Source organism: Schistocerca piceifrons, chromosome X, assembly GCF_021461385.2.
Source record: "Schistocerca piceifrons isolate TAMUIC-IGC-003096 chromosome X, iqSchPice1.1, whole genome shotgun sequence".
Taxonomy (NCBI): domain Eukaryota; kingdom Metazoa; phylum Arthropoda; class Insecta; order Orthoptera; family Acrididae; genus Schistocerca; species Schistocerca piceifrons.
This window is the reverse complement of record NC_060149.1, coordinates 201401137-201415510: the sequence shown is the minus strand read 5'-3', so window position 1 is coordinate 201415510 and position 14374 is coordinate 201401137.

Below are 14374 nucleotides of genomic sequence, written 5' to 3'. Positions count from 1 at the left end.
GCCTATACAAGTTTCTTTGGCACTTGTCTGCATTGGCACTTGTGTATTTCCAACATTGCCTCTTCGCTGTACAGACTGAACACTAGGGGCGAAGGACTACAGCCTCGTCTTACACCCTTTTTAATCCGAGCACTTCTTTCTTGGTCGTCCACTGTTATTATTCCCTGTTGGTTCACGTACATATTGTATATTACACGTCTCTCCCTATAGTTTACCTCTATCTTTTCTCAGAATTTCGAACATCTTACAAAATTTTACGTTGTAGAACGCTTTTTCATATCGACAAATCCTGTAAAAGTGCCTTTACTTTTCTATAGTCCTGCTACCATTATCAACAGGAACGTCAGAATTGCTCTCTGATGCCTTTACCCCTCCTAAAGCCAAGCTGATCGTCATATAACATGTTGTGGCGTAACAAGCTAGTTACGCCACACTGAGAAGGGAGCCGAAAGGCACGCGTACACACACGCCGACTGGCGTCAAGTCTGGAACAGGATACGTTATGACTGCTATAAAGAAAATACGTAGCTTTGGAAATATACTTAACTTTATTCTTTGTTGGTTTACAACGTTCTTCTTGAGGCATTTATACGATAACTCTCAAATTAGGTAAGGCTAATGGCGCCTTGCTAGGTCGTAGCCATGGACTTAGCAGAAGGCTATTCTAACTGTCTCTCGGCAAATGAGAGGAAGGCTTTGTCCGTATTGTCGCTAGCAATGTCGTCGTACAACTGGGGCGAGTGCTCGTCCGTATCTCGAGACCTGCCTTGTGGTGGCGCTCGGTCTGCTATCACACAGTGGCGACACGCGGGTCCGACATGTACTAAACGGACCGCGGCCGATTTAAGCTACCACCTAGCAAGTGTGGTGTCTGGCGGTGACACCACATAAGACATCCTCAGTTTTCTTTTCCATTCTTCTGTATGTTATTCTTGTCGGCAACAGGGATTCATGAGCTTTTAAGCTGTTTGTGCGATAATTCTCACACTTGTCAGCTGTTGCAGTCTTCGGGATTGTGTGAATGATATTTCTCCGAAAATCAGATGGTTTGTCGGCAGACTCATACATTCTACACACTAACGTCAATAGTCGCTTTTGCCATTTCCCCCAATGATTTTAGAAATTCTGATGAAATGTTATGTATCCCTTCCACCTCATTTGATCTTAAGTCCTCCAAACCTCTCGTAAATCCTGATTCTAATACTGGATCGCCCGTCTCCTGTAAATCGACTCCTGTTTCTTCCTTTATCACATCAGACAAATCTTAGTCCTCAAGAGGTCTTCAGTGTACTCTTTCTTACCTATCTGCTCTCTCCTCTGCATTTAACAGTGGAATTCCCGTTGCAGTCTTAATGTTACCAATATTACTTTCAATTTCACCGAAGGTTGTTTTGACTTTCTTATACACTTACTCAGCCTTCCGACGACCGTTTCTATTTCGATTTCTTCACATTTTTCATGCAGCCGTTTCGTCTTAGCTTCCCTGCACTTCCTGTTTATTTCGTTCCTGGGCGACTTGTATTATTTCTATATTCCTGAATTTCCCTGAACATTTTTGTACTCCCTTCTTTCGTTGATCGGCTGATGTATTTCTTCTGTTACCCATGGTTTTTTTGCAGTTACCTTCTTTGTATCTATGTTTTTCTTTCCAACTTCTGTGACTGCCCTTTTTAGAGATACCCATTCCCCATCAATTGTAGTGCCTACTGAGCTATTCCTTATTGCTGTATCTATAGCCTTAGAGAACTTCAAAAGTTTCACGTATTCCTTAGTACTTCCGTATCCCACTTCTTTGCGTATTGATTCTTCCTGACTAATCTCTTAAACTTCAGCCTACTCTTCATCACTACTACATTGTGATCTGAGTCTATATCTGCGCATGGGTACGCCTTACAATCCAGTATCTGATTTCAGAATCTCTGTCTGACCATGATGTAATCTAATTGGAATCTTCCCGTATCACCCGGCCTTTTCCAAGTATACCTTCTCCTCTTGTGATTCTTGAACAATGTATTCGCTATTACTATCTGAAATTTATTACTGAACTCAATCAATCTTTCTCCTCTTTCATTCCTTGGCCTAAGCCCATATTCTCCCGTAACCTTTTCTTCTACTCCTTCCACTACAACTGCATTCCTGTCCCCGAAGACTATTAGATTTTCATCTCCCTTTAGGTATTGTATTACCCTTTCAGTATCCTTATATTCTTTCTCTATCTCTTCATCTTCAGCTTGCAATGTCGGCATGTATATCTGAACGATCGTTGTCGATGTTGGTTTGCTGGCGATTCTGATAAGAACAACCTTATCACTAAACTGTTCACAGTAACACACTCTCTGTCATACCTTCCTATTTCTAACGAATCCTATTCCCGTTAGACCATTTTCTGTTGCTGTGGACATTACCCTGTACTAATCTGACCAGAAATCCTTGTCTTCTTTCAATTTCATCTCACTGATCCCCACTATATCTAGATTGAGCCTTTGCATTTCGCTTCTCAGATTTTCTAGCTTCCCTACCACGTTCAAGCTTCTGGCATTCCACGCCCCGACTCGCAGAACATAATCCATTCGTTGGTTATTCAATTTTTTTCTCATGGTCATCCCCTGGAGTTCTGAATCGGTGAATATTCCGGAATCTTTTGGCAGTGTGCCAGTGAGGAGACCATCATTACACTTTTTCTATTGTTCTGTGGATACACATTATATGGCTTTAAAGCAGTGGTTTCCATCGCCTTCTTCATCCTCATGCCATTGATTATTGTTGATTCTTCCGCTTTTAGGGGCAGTTTCACACCCCAGGGACAATAAAGTGCCCTGAACCAGTGTCCGCTCCTCCACTGTCTCTGACAAGGCCTTTGGCAGAATGAGGGTGAATTATGCCGGAAGTCTTCTACCCCCAATACTGATTATTAATTAAAGTTTAAGTTGTGTTAGGACCTAGCACCTTTAGATCACTAATCAAAGACGCTACTACCAGACCACACGTGCAGTCAGCTACCTACAGGACCAGTGCTAACTGTAAAGTGTTTGTTTTCAAGCGCCAGTCTTACGTTTAGCAGAGTATCATCTCCGTTGGTGTGGAGTCCCCTTCACTGTTCTGCTTAGTCACACCTTTCGGCGCCTGTGGTATCCGTGATTAACTAATGTACACAGAAGACAGCGTGCGTGGGCCACCTGGTATACTAGGGCTATTATTCGGATGGTAAGTTCCGATTGGTCGCGAAATGGAAACCACTGTGATAATCAGAAATATTTTATCTGCAACAGTTAGCTACAGCTTCCAGCCACTGCTCTACATAGTCACCACTTCAACTTAGACATTTGTCGTAGCGTTGTACCAATTTTCCAATACCCTCGTCTTCATAGCCAGTACTTAATGCGAGCTGGTATGAAACACAGAGGGAGCCAATTACGGGCTGTAGTGCGGGTGATCAAACACTTTCCATCGAAAACGCTGCAGGAGTGTTTTCATTGCCACTGCAGATCACGGCTGAGAATTGTCACGAAGTAGGAACCGTATGACAGTTCTGTAATGTGGGCTGTATAACATCAGGCGAAAACTCTCACCAGGACCACATGCTTGGTGGGAGACACTATTTTCTACGCATCTTTATGTGCTCACCATGCTCTCAGAACTGAAAAGAGCGAAGTGATGCAACCGACAAGCATACCAGAGACACTGCTGAAAACATATGTGCAAAGCTTTATTAGATTTTCACAGTGGTTTCCATTTCTTGACTGATCGGAACTTACTTTATGAATATCCCTCGTATACTGAGTGGTTGTAATTAAACTTCTCCTAATTAACACGTTATAACGCGGAAACAAATTATCGTACGAGTACCAAACTTGGTAGCATTTATGTCAAGGACAGGAGGAAGAGAATTAATGTAGAATCAATTCAACTGAAACACTTTTAATGTGCTGCTACGGTACATCGTACCATTACATACCGGTACCATTACTGCTACAAAAGGGGCTCAATACGGCTCCCATCAGTGTGCAGAAGAGTCTGAAAGCACAGGATTGCATTCCGCACAGCAGAACGAAGCATGTCCGTAGGTACGCTGGCTACCTTTCTTGATGTGCTGCGCTTCAGATCCGCACATGTGTGAATGTTCCCCTGGTGAACCCTGTCCTTCAGGTAGCCCCAAAACCAGAAACCACAGAGAATGAGATCAGGTGATCGTGCCGGCCAAGTATTTGGAAACGATCGACTGATAATTCGATCGTTTCCAAATGTGTTTCGGAGAAGCAGGTGAACTTCACGAGCGGTGTGCGGTGGCGCCCCCCATCTTGCATGCAAAATGTTGAGTTCAATGCGTCTCTCTCCTGAAATGCGGGTATGACATGCTGGCGAAGCGTATCGCATCAACGCTGGCCAGTCACACTGCACGTCTTTGGTCCTTGAGCACCAACCTGTTCCAAAAATAATGGGCCAGTGATGAACGTAGCCGTGAAGCCACGCCATGCGGTAACACTTCACCATAAAGAGGAACTTCGTGCACTGTGACTGGAGGTGAAGATCCCCCCACCTGGCATTTCTGTATGTTCACCTCGCCCGTCAGAGAAAAATGAGCTCCGTCTGTCCATAGGATGATCCACGACCAGCCCTCGTCAACTTCAATCCTTGCGAGAAAGTGGAGAGCGAAGTCAACACCTCGTTGTGGGCCCTATGGTGCAAGCTGCTGTACGATATGGGTCTTGTAGGGATACCATCTGAGAATGGTTTGAAGAACCTTCCGTACAGTGGACCACGGGATGTTCAGCTATCGTGATACAGCACTCGCACTGCCTGACGATCGGGAATTGCGTGCAGCGTTGTCTGCCATAACAACAGCGATTTCACCAAACACCTATGGTGCACTCGGTCGTCGGCCTCTACCTGGAGCGACGCCCAGTTCTCCAGTTGATTCGAACTTCATCATGCTCCTCACAGCATGTGGAGAAAGAAGACCCTTCCACAATACTTTCAGCAGGCGATATTCTCGAAGTCCAGCTGCAGCATTACTGTTGTTTTGATAATAGAGCTTCACCAATAATGTCCTTCTCCTTTTGTCCAAGCTCATGTTGACACGTCAACAAGTGCACTGCGACTGGTGAAGTGTGTGAGACTATGAATCACGGCACCTGGTGCCCATAGTTGAAACTGTACGGTGGCGCCATGACGCATGGAAAGCAAGCGCCCCATACTATGGACATTAATGCTAGCAAGTTTGGTACTCTTACGGTAATTGGTTTCCGTGTTATAACGTGTTAAATAGGGAAAATCTAATTATAACCACACGGTATATAATTGCAAAAGAATGATGAGTTGAAATTTTGAAAATTGTTTGAAGGGAGACTGCGTGAGTCATTGATGTTTAAAGAATGGGAAAGTATGACAGCATCTAAGCTATTAATGACTGCCTGCAGAAGAAACGTAAAGATATATTGTTTTGATAAAGTCTTTGATTGTGAATGTGACTCAGACTTAGAGCAGATTTTGTAATGTTACTTTTAAAGGAAGAGCGACTGCCGGCCGGGGTGGCCAAGCGGTTCCAAGCGCTTCAATCTGGAACCACACGACCGCTACGGTCGCAGGTTCGAATCCTGCCTCAGGCATGGATGTGTGTGTTGTCCTTAGGTTAGTTACGTTTAAGTAGTTGTAAGTTCTAGGGGACTGCTGTTAAGTCCCATTGTGTTCAGAGCTATTTGAACCAAGAGCGACTGAGTTGTGGGCTGGTAAATTAGATCAATCTGTTCTGTTCGATAAACGAGGTTATCTTTATGGCGTCAAGCAAGCGTGTGAATGTATGATTGCTTTTCAGATTGGTATCGAATATAATAAATGATGATGAGTACCCTTGGCAAAATTCTTATACAAACAAACAGTGTCTCAAATGAGCACATAATCCCAGTGCCACCCTTATGATAAATTTATTAGATGCACTTATGCTGTGACAGTAACTTGCATTAATTTAAAAAGAGCAGAATGGGCTGATTTTATACCACCGTTTTTCCCAAACTTTCCTGTAACCGATGTAAAACCCGAAATAAAAAGGCAAGTCAAATCGGATAAATTAATCCTCATCAATAAATGATATGTACATCAGTACCAGTGATTGCAGTACTTGACTAACGTTGTGTACAGTTTCCTATATGAACTGCATGTTTATTTAAATAAGAAGCCTCTGTTAAAGCAAGCTGTCCTTAGCTGTAAGCAAACAGATGGACTGTGGGTCATAAACGGGGAGAGAAGAACTGTCCAAGGAGAATTCACAGAAGGGAGCTGGACACATGCAGGGGCGAATGGCAGGCTGACGGTCTCTGTCATGCTTTGATGGAAGCTGCGCTGGACGCTGAACACTAAAGTCACAATACAGATTGTAACTCTAGGTTGTGTCGGGATAAAGGAGTCTGTTTTTAATGAGCTATGTATGGTAGTGAGGTGCATGCCGTTTTTGTCAGATTTCTAGAAGAGCAGAAAGTCAGAATTCGTCTTAATCCACAGACCGCTAAAGGTAACATCTGAAAGTTGAATGGGTAACAGCACAGATCAGGGACTCCGCCATTCAGCTCAAAACAAAATGTTTAACGAAATGTGAAAACAGCTACTATTGGGTAGTCTGAATAAATTAGAAGCCGAAGTGAGAAGTACGGCTGTGCTTACAGATGTCCAGCCTCATTGGGAACACGTGAATGTAGACGGACAGAGGGAGGGCTGGGACACGGTTTTGCAGCGCCAAGTGTGTTTGTTACTGGTTAACCATCTGAAATGAGAGTAAGGTAGGGTGACCAGAGTGATTAAGAACTAGGCTTCACTAATCGATGCTCAGAATATTTATCGTTCAGCCAGGAAGAGCTACGTGTCTTTCTTGTCAGAAGCAGATGGCAAAATGTTAATCTTCATGTAGGTGCCATCTCGTGCAGTCTTCCGATTTCAATGTCTCGATGAACGGGCACGTTGCCTGGCAGTCTTCACTTAGCCTCCGATCCGACAGACTTGAACGTAGACGGATATACAAGTTGCTGGTTCTGGTCCTGTTTCCCGCAGATTAATGTGGTGAAATCCAGCTGCAACAGGAAAGCGACCTAGAGGGAAGATCAAGCCGTTTTTACCGAAATTTGGTGATTTCAGTCTTTATTCTGTTGACTCACTTACAGTTAAAGGTTCGACATGCTTTCTACTTTGGCCATAGATGCAAACACATACCCCTCTGTGGCTATTCTACCCTTAAACGCTAACGTTTCTGCAGTCACTGCATGGCTTACGTGACTATAATTGTGTACCCAGATATGAGTTCATTGAATCACATTCATGATCCCTTTTCGAGTCTTGAAAAGCCGTTAGCTTATCATTATCATCGAGTGTCAAACCATTTATCTTGTTCGCAGATGATGCTGTAATTTACCGTCTCGTAAGGTCATCCCTTCGGATGACCAGTATCAGTTGCAGACCGATTTAGAAAAGATTGCTGTACGGTGTGGCAGGTAGCAGTTGCCGCTAAATAACGAAAAGTGTGAGGTGATCCACATGAGTTCCAAAAGAAATCCGTTGGAATTCGATTACTCGATAAATAGTACAATTCTCAAGGCAACTAAGTACCTGGGTGTTAAAATTACGAACAACTTCAGTTGGAAAGACCACATAGATAATATTGTGGGGAAGGCGAGCCACAGGTTGCGTTTCATTGGCAGGACACTTAGAAGATGCAGCGAGTCCACTAAAGAGACAGCTTACACTACACTCGTTCGTCCTCTGTTAGAATATTGCTGCGCGGTGTGGGATCTTTACCAGGTGGGATGACGGAGGACATCGAAAGGGTGCAAAAAAGGGCAGCTCGTTTTGTATTATCACGTAATAGGGGAGAGAGTGTGGCGGATATGATACGTGAGTTGGGATGGAAGTCATTAAAGCAAAGACGTTTTTCGTCGCGGCGAGATCTATTTACGAAATTTCAGTCACCAACTTTCTCTTCCGAATGCGAAAATATTTTGTTGAGCCCAACCTACATAGGTAGCAATGATCATCAAAATAAAATAAGAGAAATCAGAACTCGAACATAAAGGTTTAGGTGTTCGTTTTTCCCGCGCGCTGTTCGGGAGTGGAATGGTAGAGAGATAGTATGATTGTGGTTCGATGAACCCTCTGCCAAGTACTTAAATGTGAATTGCAGAGTAATCATGTAGATGTAGAAACTGAGTTAATTGTGATTCTCGTTTAATATCGTAGATAACAAATTTCTTGATCAATGTTTTGAAGGACCACGACTTTAATTATGTCAGATAGACAGGGTCATTTTCACATATCCAGTTAAGATTGCAGTCCTTGTCAAGCTTCTCCTCCCACGGCAACCGCTTACACAAGTTACACGAGAAACCAGTAGAACAGGTTGGCCAACTGAATCGTGTGTCTTGCCACGGTCGCTGTCTGCCAACCCAGACGAGCTCCTGTGTCGACAATACGCTCGCTACTTACCCACAACTGAATGATCCAACCATGCAAGTTGCGGTTCTATAGGTAATTTCTGGGAACACGTCACCACTTCGCCGTTAGCAAACACACGGCTGGATGTGCCACAAGACAGGTGTGGTGCAGCAGCCCCGTTTACATACGCAAAACGATAAAGTCAGGTGGGGACTGCACGTAGCTGCTATTAACAAACCACTACCTGTTGACCATGTGATAAATGTACTTAGTATTATACATAACGAACACTGAGACATTGACAGCCTGGATGAGACCTCAACCGTTATTGGGATGACGGAGCGTGGTGGGCGGTGGACCAGGCTAGTCGGAATGCGGGGCGGTAGTGACACAACATTAGCAGAAGAAGAATTTATTCATTAAACTTTACAATCGTATATTTTCCTCTGCTTTGGCTCGCGGGCTGGCAGCGGTGCAACACACGGCCGTGTAACTCGTTGACGCTGGATCGGTGAACTCCAGTGGACATCGCCCTCAGTGCTCGACTCACATTATCACGGTGTTGGCTGGGTGGCAGACCTCGGAGGTGAATAACTTTGCCCGTAAGATGGGCGCAGCTTCACAGGACGGAAACTACGAATTACCAGAAAACTCTCGCTGACACTGAAGGGGTGAGCTCAGGTAATCTCTCTGCAGCCCCGCTTGGTGTAGAGATGATCCACAGCATAGACCTCCCACCACGGACAGCAGTGGATGTCGACTACTGCTTACAGATAGCATTTGGGGCCAGCAGTGATTAGTGTGCCTCCCGAATATTGTGACAGGTGGACAGTACATCAAGCACCACCAGTTCGGCTGAGCAAGCGGTGGACAGTTGTCTTCAGAGTTTCCCATCAGTTGCTGCGAGGTCGGCAGCTCACAGTGACTGAATCTGGTAGACCAGGCAGGTATCAATCTCAGAGGCGGAAGTTATTTTGGCTTGGCAAACGGTAGCAGAACATCACAGGCGTGGCCTCAAAGCTGGTGTACTGCGACGTAAAGGCTGACATGAAAGCCTGGAAGCCTGAATATTTATTACTTCCTGTTTGAGGCAGTGACGCTACATTGGACTGGCAATGAGCCTGTGTGGCTGCTTTTCTGGGCTCATCAGTGGTCTTCGCCACTCTCCATTTCCCAGAATGGCTTTCAGGGTTTCAGCTTGTTACTTCTCCGCCATATCAGCAGGCTATTTGTTCTTTTGAAACTTTTGTTCTCTCTTACGAAATCAAGCTGCACTGTTATAATGACGTGATGGCCACTCCTCGCTGAGCTCATGTTGCTGACTTTACAAGTCAAGCTTCTCACTCACACGAGCTGAGCAATCTCTTCCACATTTGTTGTGTTTTCTGCAATGTCGGCTTTGTGCCTGTTTGCGATTTTGATTGCGACACGGGGCGTTGACTGGCTTGGCCTGATTTGCCCTGGTTTGGTGTTGGGTGGAGAGGACTTTGAAAAATATTTACATTTGTCCATAATACATCTCTCGTGTGTAACATTCCCCTGTTCTTAAAAAATTCGTCTTAAATTTTTCTAAGTTTGCCTCTGGAACAATCTAAAGTGGTTCAAATGGCTCTAAGCACTATGGGACTTAACATCTGAGGTCATCAGTCCCTTAGACTTAGAACTACTTAAACCTAACTAACCTAAGCACATCACACACATCTATGCCGGAGGCAGGATTAGAACCTGCGACCACAGCAGTAGCGCGGTTCCGGACTGAAGCACCTAGAACTGCTCGGTCACAAGGGCCGGCGAAACAATCTCATAAAATGCATATTGCATACCTTTCCTCACATTTACACGTTTGAAAAGCTTAGTCACAAAATACACTCCTGGAAATGGAAAAAAGAACACATTGACACCGGTGTGTCAGACCCACCATACTTGCTCCGGACACTGCGAGAGGGCTGTACAAGCAATGATCACACGCACGGCACAGCGGACACACCAGGAACCGCGGTGTTGGCCGTCGAATGGCGCTAGCTGCGCAGCATTTGTGCACCGCCGCCGTCAGTGTCAGCCAGTGTGCCGTGGCATACGGAGCTCCATCGCAGTCTTTAACACTGGTAGCATGCCGCGACAGCGTGGACGTGAACCGTATGTGCAGTTGACGGACTTTGAGCGAGGGCGTATAGTGGGCATGCGGGAGGCCGGGTGGACGTACCGCCGAATTGCTCAACACGTGGGGCGTGAGGTCTCCACAGTACATCGATGTTGTCGCCAGTGGTCGGCGGAAGGTGCACGTGCCCGTCGACCTGGGACCGGACCGCAGCGACGCACGGATGCACGCCAAGACCGTAGGATCCTACGCAGTGCCGTAGGGGACCGCACCGCCACTTCCCAGCAAATTAGGGACACTGTTGCTCCTGGGGTATCGGCGAGGACTATTCGCAACCGTCTCCATGAAGCTGGGCTACGGTCCCGCACACCGTTAGGCCGTCTTCCGCTCACGCCCCAACATCGTGCAGCCCGCCTCCAGTGGTGTCGCGACAGGCGTGAATGGAGGGACGAATGGAGACGTGTCGTCTTCAGCGATGAGAGTCGCTTCTGCCTTGGTGCCAATGATGGTCGTATGCGTGTCTGGCGCCGTGCAGGTGAGCGCCACAATCGGGACTGCATACGACCGAGGCACACAGGGCCAACACCCGGCATCATGGTGTGGGGAGCGATCTCCTACACTGGCCGTACACCACTGGTGATCGTCGAGGGGACACTAAATAGTGCACGGTACATCCAAATCGTCATCGAACCCATCGTTCTACCATTCCTAGACCGGCAAGGGAACTTGCTGTTCCAACAGGACAATGCACGTCCGCATGTATCCCGTGCCACCCAACGTGCTCTAGAAGGTGTAAGTCAACTACCCTGGCCAGCAAGATCTCCGGATCTGTCCCCCATTGAGCATGTTTGGGACTGGATGAAGCGTCGTCTCACGCGGTCTGCACGTCCAGCACGAACGCTGGTCCAACTGAGGCGCCAGGTGGAAATGGCATGGCAAGCCGTTCCACAGGACTACATCCAGCATCTCTACGATCGTCTCCATGGGAGAATAACAGCCTGCATTGCTGCGAAAGGTGGATATACACTGTACTAGTGCCGACATTGTGCATGCTCTGTTGCCTGTGTCTATGTGCCTGTGGTTCTGTCAGTGTGATCATGTGATGTATCTGACCCCAGGAATGTGTCAATAAAGTTTCCCCTTCCTGGGACAATGAATTCACGGTGTTCTTATTTCAATTTCCAGGAGTGTATTTTGATCTGCACTTAAAACTGTACTGAGTCTTGAGTCCTTATTTTCTAATACAAATTTACAATCTTACTCGAAATTACACTTATTAACATTTATTGCAACTATTTAACCAAGTAGCAGTTATTATATTGATTGGCGATTCGGGTGGATGAGTGGTTTGACACCTGAAGCAAAAGCAGAATGCACAATCTGTTAGCGCAACCATGGCAGTGGAAATGTTTATGATGGTGATGTTAAGTCGTTGTTTGTCTCTATAGTTCTGAATATGCTGTAACAGTTGTTCTTCCGCAATTTGTCGCTTTCGTGAGGCTATCATCTCGCCCGATAAGTGCAGTAGGTCAGGTGTACGATGTATTATTCTTGAAGAATTAAGTCTGCCAAGATCGCTAGTAACTCTTTTTATTACTGTTACCAGTTTCGACAGATCTATGCTGTCACCATCATATCTTGTAACATTATTAGATGTATATGCATTTCACAACACTGAAAGTCATATAGTGATGTTGCATCAAATTTTAACAAATAGTGACAGGGAACATCAGCATGTCACAAATAAAATACCACAGAATTAAAAGCTACAACATGTTGTGTTGATGTTGCAGTGTACACTAACCACTTGACACCACAGAGGTGACATAGCTAGTATACATGTGTGCCGATGTCCCAGCATACATTAACCACTTCGTGCCACAATGGCGACTTAGCTAATGTACTGGCTAAGTCGCCACTGTGATGTCAAGTTATTAGTGTATGCTGGGACATCAGCACATGTTGCATGTTTTAACTGTGTGATATTTTATTTATGATATGTTGATGTTCCCTATCACTTTTTATTAAAATTTGATGCACCATCATTATGTGACTTTCAGTGTTGTAAAAAGAATGTACATCTAAAACCCGTAATAGTAATAAAAAGAGTTACTAGCTATCTTGGCAAACTTGATTCTTCAAGAATAATATACCTTTCAGATCGCCCCCAATGACTGACGCAATGTCAAACTCATACAGGTTTTAAGATGTTGTTGAGGAATGTTATATTTTGTTGGGTAACACTTCCAACAGTTTTTCTGGCCAATAGAACGTATGTTGCGAGAGCTGGATCGTGGTCGAACCTGTGATAGTAGCTGGAAGATCAAATTGTGTTCCTGCTATACCGCACGTAGTTCTACTTTGGCCATGCCCATGCGTTCTCCATTTTGGTAACAGTTTACAATAGTAACTTCCTTTTGAAAGCTGTATAAATCCAATGTTCTTCCATTCTGTGGAAATATGATTCTGGAGCTTGCCCTTCTCTTTGACATTCTGATTCTTCCGTTTTCCCTAGTAAAAAGTATAATTCACGTGCGTGTACCTTGGTCAGTTTCGCTCTGGCTGGACAAATCGTGAGGCTTTCTCTTACACAGTGTTGTCAACATGCTAATGACATGAGGATGTAAGCTTCTCTTTGTACTGAAATTAATAATACTTCTTGTGGCTGAACTTTGGTCCTCTTGTTGACAGATTTCCATTTTATCGGATAAAGGTGAACAGTAAAATACTGGTATTGTGGTAGTTCTATCGTCAATTCTCTCACAATTCTCGTGTCATTAAGCACAGTCTGTTCCATATTTGCCAACATCATCATTGTCTGCTGTGCCGAATATAGTTTCCAATAACTTCTCTCCTGCATCCAACCATCTCATTTTCTTCCTGATTACGTCTGACAACTAGCGATTGCAACTTAATATTTACTGGTGATTTTATTTCAGCAACATAGTATAGTCTATGGTAATTAGTTAAACTTTTTTGGTTTTGCGTTTCGGTGTGTAGGAATTAGTTAATATTACCCGTTGACCAACTCTGCACTGTGGCAGTTTCCTGCCCTGTCTGTTCCTGGCGTTCTAATGCTTTTGTGTTAGCTCTTTTTACCCTCTGCCAAACTTCAAGTAAACCTTTTGCTAATTATGTTACTGACTTGCTGTTAGATGTAAGCTTGGATTTTATCATGTCAAAAGGAGAAGCATTTTTGTGCTATACACCTCCTCGTTTGGTGAAATACGAGGTGCATTCAAGTTCTAAGGCCTCCGATTTTTTTTCTCTGGACTGGAAAGAGATAGAAACATGCGCATTGTTTTAAAATGAGGCCGCGTCCATTGTCAATACGTCCCAGAGATGGCAGCACCATACGGCAGATGGAATTTTACCGCCAGCGGCGAGAATGAGAACTGTTTTCAATACTTAAAATGGCGACGTTTTCCTTACTTGAACAGCGTGCAATCATTCGTTTTCTGAATTTGCGTGGTGTGAAACCAATTGAAATTCATCGACAGTTGAAGGAGACATGTGGTGATGGAGTTATGGATGTGTCAAAAGTGCGTTCGTGGATGCGACAGTTCAATGAAGGCAGAACATTGTGTGACAACAAACAGAAACAACCTCGGGCTCGCACAAGCTGGTCTGACGACATGATCGAGAAAGTGGAGAGAATTGTTTTGGGGGATCGCCGAATAACTGTTGAACAGATCGCCTCCAGAGTTGGCATTTCTGTGGGTTTTGTGCACACAATCCTGCATGACGACCTGAAAATGCGAGAAGTGTCATCCAGGTGGGTGCCACGAATGCTGACGGACGACCACATAGCTGCCCATGTGGCATGTTGCCAAGCATTGTTGATGCGCAACGACAGCATGAATG